Raw genomic sequence first — 7,651 nt, 5'->3', positions numbered from 1 at the left:
ATTACAGCAAGATTCAACACCCTCCAAAATAGTGGGATCATTACTACCTAGAGTTGACACTCTTCCAAACCCACTTTTATAATCATCATAAATAGGAGGCATGCTATCATCATAATAAATTTTGTCATCAAACTTGGAGGACTAAAAATATCGTATTCGTGAAATATAGCATCCCCAAGCTAATGGCTTTGCATATCATTAGCATCATGGATATTCAAAGAATTCATACTAACAACACGACAATCATGCTCATCATACAAAGATTTTATGTCAATTGTTTTTTTGAATTCTTCTTCTATCAATTGAGCACAATTTTCCTTTCCATCATTTCCAAGAAAGACATGATAAAGACAAATAATATGAGGCCACCTCAATTCCATTTTTTGTAGTTTTCTTTTATAAACCAAACAAGTGATAAAACAGGAAACTAAAAGATTCAACTACAAGATCTAAAGATATACCATCAAGCACTCACCTCCCCCGCAACGGCGCCAGAAAAGTGCTTGATGTCTACTACACAATTTATTCTTGTAGACTCATGTTGGGCCTCCAAGCGCAGAGTTTTGTAGTACAATAGCAATTTTCCCTCAAGTGGATGACCTAAGGTTTATCAATCTGTGGGAGGTGTAGGATGAAGATGGTTTCTCTCGAACAACCCTGCAACCAAATAATAAAAAGTCTCTTGTGTCCCCAACACACCAAATACAATGGTAGATTGTATAGGTGCACTAGTTCGGTGAAGAGATGGTGATACAAGTGTTGTAATGATAGTACGATAGGCACATCCTCACAAATACCGATGGATATAGTAGTTGATTTATAGGCCATTTGCAAAGAGATTTCAGTTGGTGTCAACTTATTCAAGTCAAGTCTATGATACAAATAGAAAGGCATAACACTAACACCGGCTCCAAGATCACATAAAGTGGTTTTAACATAGTTTATTTTAATGGATCATGGTATAGTTGGTATTCTTGGATCTTCTAGTTTCTTTGGTATTCCATCCTTAAAAGTATATTTAGCAAGCATGGTGAAAATTTCAGCTTCCGGTATCTTTCTTTTATTAGCAACAATATCTTTCATATATTTAGCATAAGGAGACATTTTCAGAATATCAGTCAAACACATACGCAAAAAGATAGGCCTAAGCATTTGAACAAAGCGCTCAAAGTCCTCATCATCCTTTTTCTTGGATGGTTTAGGAGGAAAGGGCATGGGATTCTGAACCCATGGCTCTCTTATCATATATTTTATCTTTACCATGTTTCCTAGCTCTTATCATATCTTTTATCTTTAGGTTGTGGGTTATCAAGATCAACAACAGGTTCTATCTCCGCATCATTATCATTACTAGGTTGAGCAACAACATGAACATCATCATTCACATTATCCCTAGGTTCATGTTCATCACCAGATTGTGTTTCAGCATCAAAAACAGGAATATCATTAGGATTCTCAGGTGTGTCTATAACAGGTTCACTAGAAGCATGCAAAGTCCTATCATCATTTTTTATTTCTAGAACAACTAGGTGCATCAGTATTAATTCTCTAATAGTCTTGTTCTACTCTCTTAGGATGACCCTCAGGATACAAAGGTTCCTGAGTCACTTTACCACCTCTAGTCATACTCTAACAGCATTATCATTGCTCCTATTATTCATCTCATTCAACAACTTATTTTGTGCCTTAATAACTTGTTCTACCTAAGTTTTAACATGGAAGCATGTTTAATAATAATCTTAAGATCATTGACTTTTCTACACATATAGTCACCCAAGCAGTTAAGAATAAAAGCATTATGTTTCAATTGTCTACTAACATATGCATCGAATTTTTCTTATTCAACAATAAATTTATCAAATTCATCCAAACGTTGACTAGCAGACTTATTGTGGAAGGATATCACCTTCATCAAATCTATAGAGAGAATTTACCTCTACTACTTGTGTCGGGTTATCATGACCATATATTTCTTCAATAGGTGGTAAATTCTAACATCTTCAACTTTAATACCATTTTCTTTCATAGATTTCTTTGCCTCCTGCATATCTCCAGGACTGAGAAATTGAATACCTCTTTTCTTTGGAGTTGGCTTAGGAGGTGGTTTAGGAAGAGTCCAACCACTATCATTACTCATTATATTATTCAATAGCACTTCATCTTGTTCAACAGTTTATTACTTGAACACACAACCAACACAACTATCTAGGTGGTCCCTAGAAGCACCGGTTAGTCCATTATAAAGATATCAAGTATCTCATTTTTCTTGAGAGGATGATCATGCAAAGCATTAAATAATTGGAGAAGCCTCCCCCAAGCTTGTGGGAGACTCTCTTCTTCAATTTGCACAAAGTTAAATATTTCCTGTTAAGCAGCTTGTTTCTTATGGGCAGGAAAATATTTTCCAGAGAAGTAATAAATCATATCCTAGGGACTACGCACACAACCAGGAGCAAGAGAATTAAACCATATCTTAGCATCACCCTTTAACGAAAAAGGAAACAACTTAAGAATATAGTAATAGCGAATTTTTTCCTCAAGAGCAAATAGGGTGGCTATGGCATTCAATTTGTAAGATGTGCCACAACAGTTTCAAATTCATAACCATGGAAAGGAACAAATTCAACCAAATTAATTAACTCAAGATCGACAGAGAATTCATATCCTTATCAATAACAAAGATAGGTGAAGTAGCAAACTTAGGATCATATTGCATTCTAGCATTCAAAGATTTTTCTTTCGATTTGCTTAGCAATTTCTTAAGATCATCTCTATCCTTACAAGCAAGAAAGTGCCTATCTACCTCTACATCCATAACATAACCCTCAGGCATAATAGGCAATTCATATCTAGGAGAGCTAGGTCTAACATGTGTTCCAAAGTGTTCAATTTCAACAATTTCATTAGTTTCAGAAATATCATCTTCATCAGCATTCTCAATATTTTTTAGCTCTAGTAAGTTGTTCATCAAGAAATTCACCCAGTGGCATACTATTATTGAGCAAAGCAATAGTATCATCATAAGCATCATGCATAGCAAAAGTAGCATCATCTATAACATGCTACATATCGAAATCAATAGCAGGTGTAGGTGTTGCAAGCTTACTCAAAACAGAAGGTGAATCAAGTGTAGAGCTAGATGGCAGTTCCTTACCTCCCCTCGTAGTAGAGGGAAAAATCTTGGTTTTGGTATTTTTCAGATTCCTCATAGTGATCAACAGATATAAATCGCAAGTGACTCAGAGAATAGAGCTATGCTCCCCAGCAACGGCGCCAGAAAAAGGTCTTAATAACTCACAACTATAGGGGATCGCGATAGTTTTCGAGGGTAGAGTATTCAACCCAAATTTATTGATTTGACACAAGGGGAGCCAAAGAATATTCACGAGTATTAGCAGCTGAGTTGCCAATTCAACTACACCTGAAAGACTTAATATCTGTAGCAAAGTATTTAGTAGCAAAGTAGTATGGAAGTAATGAAAACAGTGGCAAAAGTAATAGTAGTAGTTTTGTAATGATTTTAATAGCAGTTGCAACGGAAGTAACTTAGCAAAGATTAATATGTGAAAAGCTCATAGGCATTGGATTGGAAGTTATAATTATGTTGGATAATATTCATCATGTAGCAGTCATAACCTAGGGTGACACAGAACTAGCTCCAATTCATCAATATAATGTATGCATGTATTATGTATATAGTCATACGTGCTTATGGAAAAGAACTTGCATAACAACTTTTGGCCTACCCTCCTGTAGCAGCGGGGTCCTAATGGAAACTAAGGGATATTAAGGTCTTCTTTTAATAGAGAACTGGACCAAAGCATTAGGACTTAGTGAATACATGAACTCCTCAAACTACGGTAATCACTGGAAAGAATCCCAATTATTGTCACCTTGGGGTATGCGGATCATAACTCGTAATAGGTGTCTACAACTTGCAAGATAGGATCAAGAACACAATATATTCATGAAAAAAAATAATTGGTTCAGATCTGAAATCATGGCACTCGGGCCCTAGGGACAAGCATTAACCATAGCAAAAGTCATAGCAACGTCAATCTCAGAACATAGTGGATACCAGGGATCAAACCCTAACAAAACTAACTCGATTACATGGTAAATCTTATACAACCCATCACCGTCTAGCAAGCCTACAATGGAATTACTCACACATGGCAGTGAGCATCATGAAATTGGTGATGGAGGAAGGTTGGTGATGATGATGGAGACGGATCCCCCTCTCTGGAGCCCCGAACGGACTCCAGATCAGCCCTCCCGATGAAGAACAGGGGGTGGCGGTGGCTCCATATCGTAAAATGCGACAAATCCTTCTCCGTGATTTTTTGTCTCCTCGAATAGGGTTATATGGAGTTGGAGTTGAGGTCGGAAGAGGTCCAGGGGCCCACAAGCCCTCTAGGCACGCCCTAGGGGGGCGCACCCCAGGCTTGTGGCCTCTGGCTCTGGGTGCACCCCCTCTGGTTAATTCTTGCGCCAATATTTTTTATATATTCCAGAAATATTCTCCGTAAATTTTTAGGTCAATCCGAGAAATTTTATTTCTGCACAAAAATAACACCATAGCAATTCTACTGAAAACAACGTCAGTCCGGGTTAGTTCCGTTCAAATCATGCAAATTAGAGTCCAAAACAAGGGCAAAAGAGTTTGTAAAAGTAGATACAATGGAGACGTATCAATTCCCTCAATATGTTGCTTGGCAGCATCCACGGATTCCTCCACCAGCCTTTCACGCTCGATGCGGAGCATGGCATTCTCGTCCGTAAGTTTCTTGACGATGACGTCCGTCTTCTTCAACAAGGCAGTGGTCTCCTCGTGCTACTTCTCCCTTCCGGCGATCTTCGCCCTCAGCAGGTCGTGCTTGGTGCGGAGCTTCGCCTTGTCATCCCTTAGTCCCCAGATGACGCCGGTAGAATTATCAGACGAGGTATTCATCTCCTGCTACAACTTCTCCCAGCCAGAGATCGGATCCATCAGGTTATCGAGCATAGCGTGCATGCACATTTGAGTGTCCTCGCCTGCCCGCCAGAGATGTTCCCAGGCCGCCATGGCACAGGAGGACCTCTCTGCTGCATCTGTGGAGCGGTGGAACATCTGTTCTTCTTTCACAGCACGACTGGACTAGTCTGCTGCTTCGACAGTGCGGCGGGACCTCTATGCTACTACGGTGGGACATGTCGCCTAATTTTGTGACGAGGCGGGAGATCTCTTGTGGTTCATCTTCCATGCTCGCCTCTCCCTGGTAATTTCTCGACCCAGAACTTATGCGGGCCATGTGAAAGCACAAGTGCTCCCTGGGTGGTTTTGGTAATTAATGTCAACATATCTATTGTTGGACTAACACTTTTACCTAGTATGTTTCAGATAAGTTGAACAATGGAGTGGCATGGACTAGAGGATGTGGAACCCCTTCAAGATGCTAAGGACAAAGGATTGGCTCAAGCTTCAAGATCAAGACTCTACATTTTCTATTTTAGTGATCCAAGATCACATTGAGTCTATAGGAAAAGCCAATACTATCAAGAGGGGATGAGGTGTTGCTTAATGGCTTGCTTGCTCAAAGTGCTTAGTGATATGCTCCAAAACCCTCAACTACCTTCCCACGGCCACATATGACCTAAACCAAAAGTCAAACTTGGCCCCACCGATTCTATCTATTCGGCGCCTTCGAGTTTCAGATGTCATAGCCACTTCCACAAACCCTAGCAAATCGGTTTCACCGATAGGGATCTCGGTCTCACCGAGATGGGATTGTAATCTCTCTATGTATGTCCATTACCAAACTCGGTCTCACCGAGTTTGAGCAATCGGTACTACCGAGATTACAATGCAAACCCTCTGGTTAGCTTATTACCAAAATCGGTCCCACCGAGTTTGTGTAATCGGTCACACCGAGATTACGTTATGCCCTAACCCTAATCATATCGGTCCTACCGAGTTGCATCTCAGTCCCACCGAAAATCCTAACGGTCACTAGGTTTGCTGAATCGGTCCGACCGAGTTTAACCATTCGGTCCCACCCCACCGAGTTTGGCAAATTGTGTGTAACGGTTAGATTTTGTGTGGAGGCTATATATACCCCTCCACCCACTCTTCATCCGTGGAGAGAGCCATCAGAACATACCTACACTTCCAATACACATTTTCTGAGAGAGAACCACCTACCCTTGTGTTGAGGTCAAGATATTCCATTCCAACCATATGAATTTTGATCTCTAGCCTTTCCCAAGTTTCTTTCCACTCAAATCTTCTTTCCACCAAATCCAAATCCTGTGTGAGAGAGTTGAGTGTTGGGGAGACTATCATTTGAAGCATAAGAGCAAGGGGTTCATCATCAACACACCATTTGTTACTTCTTGGAGAGTGGTGTCTCCTAGATTGGCTAGGTGTCACTTGGGAGCCTCCAACAAGATTGTGGAGTTGAACCAAGGGGTTTGTAAGGGCAAGGAGATCGCCTACTTCATGAAGATTTACCGCTAGTGAGGCAAGTCCTTCGTGGGCGACGGCCGTGATGGAATAGACAAGGTTGCTTCTTCATGGCCCCTTCGTGGGTGGAGCCCTCCGCGGACTCGCGCAACCGTTACCCTCCGTGGGTTTAAGTCTCCATCAACGTGGATGTACGATAGCACCACCTATCGGAACCACGACAAAAACATATGTGTCTCCAATTGTGTTTGAATACTCCAAACCCTTCTCTTTACATTCTTGCAAGTTGCATGCTTTACTTTCCGCTGCTCATATACTCATTGCATGCTTGCTTGATATGTATTGTGTTTGTTAAACTTGTGCTTAAACTCCACTTAAATTTAAGAATATTAAAAACTGCAACTTTTGGCACTTAGTGTCTAATCACCCCCCCTCTAGACACCTCTTCTCGATCCTTTCAATTCGTATCAGAGCTTCGGTCTCCATTGCCTTGGTTTAAACACCATTGGAGGAAGATGGATGTGTCTACTTTGGGGAGTCTTAGACATAGAGTGCCTATTCTTGATGGAGAGTATTTTCATGAGTGGAAAAATGAAATGCTTGAGATTTTCAATGAATATCATTTGAACAAGTACATTACTAGCCCTTGTGCACCTCATGTTGATCCTTTGTACCCTACCCTAGATGAAGATATTTACATGATTCGCAATCTTAGAACTGTTGAGCTCATCATTAGAGGCTTGCCTAGAAACTTGATTAGATGTTTGCCTACTCTCAAGTGTGCCTACACCATATGGAGATTTCTTGAGGAACGATTTCCAGATTATTCCTTGAAAAATTTAGACGAAATTCTCCATAAGTCTATTGCCTTGAGTAAGATGAACTCTAGTGATCCTAGCTTTGGTGATTGTCTATTTGAGCTTACCAATCTCATGTGTGTTAAAGGAAATGTTGGAATCATTAGCGATATCATATCCGAAGCTATTAGAATTCATAAAGGTAACCATTGTGATGATCATTTATCTAATGAATTACCCTCTCTAGGAATTGATCAATCACAAGATGATGTTGAACGTGGATACTATGATGAAGATGATGATAGTGACTATGATCTTGATGATGCAATGAGGCATTTTGGTCTTATGGCAAATCTTCGCGGCTACATGGCTGGAGGAAAGGAATGGGTCCTTGATAGTGGATGTACTGATC

The sequence above is a fragment of the Triticum dicoccoides genome, chromosome 7A (genome assembly GCF_002162155.2).
Source record: "Triticum dicoccoides isolate Atlit2015 ecotype Zavitan chromosome 7A, WEW_v2.0, whole genome shotgun sequence".
NCBI classification, from domain to species: Eukaryota; Viridiplantae; Streptophyta; class Magnoliopsida; order Poales; family Poaceae; genus Triticum; species Triticum dicoccoides.
Note: the sequence above shows the minus strand (reverse complement) of the source record.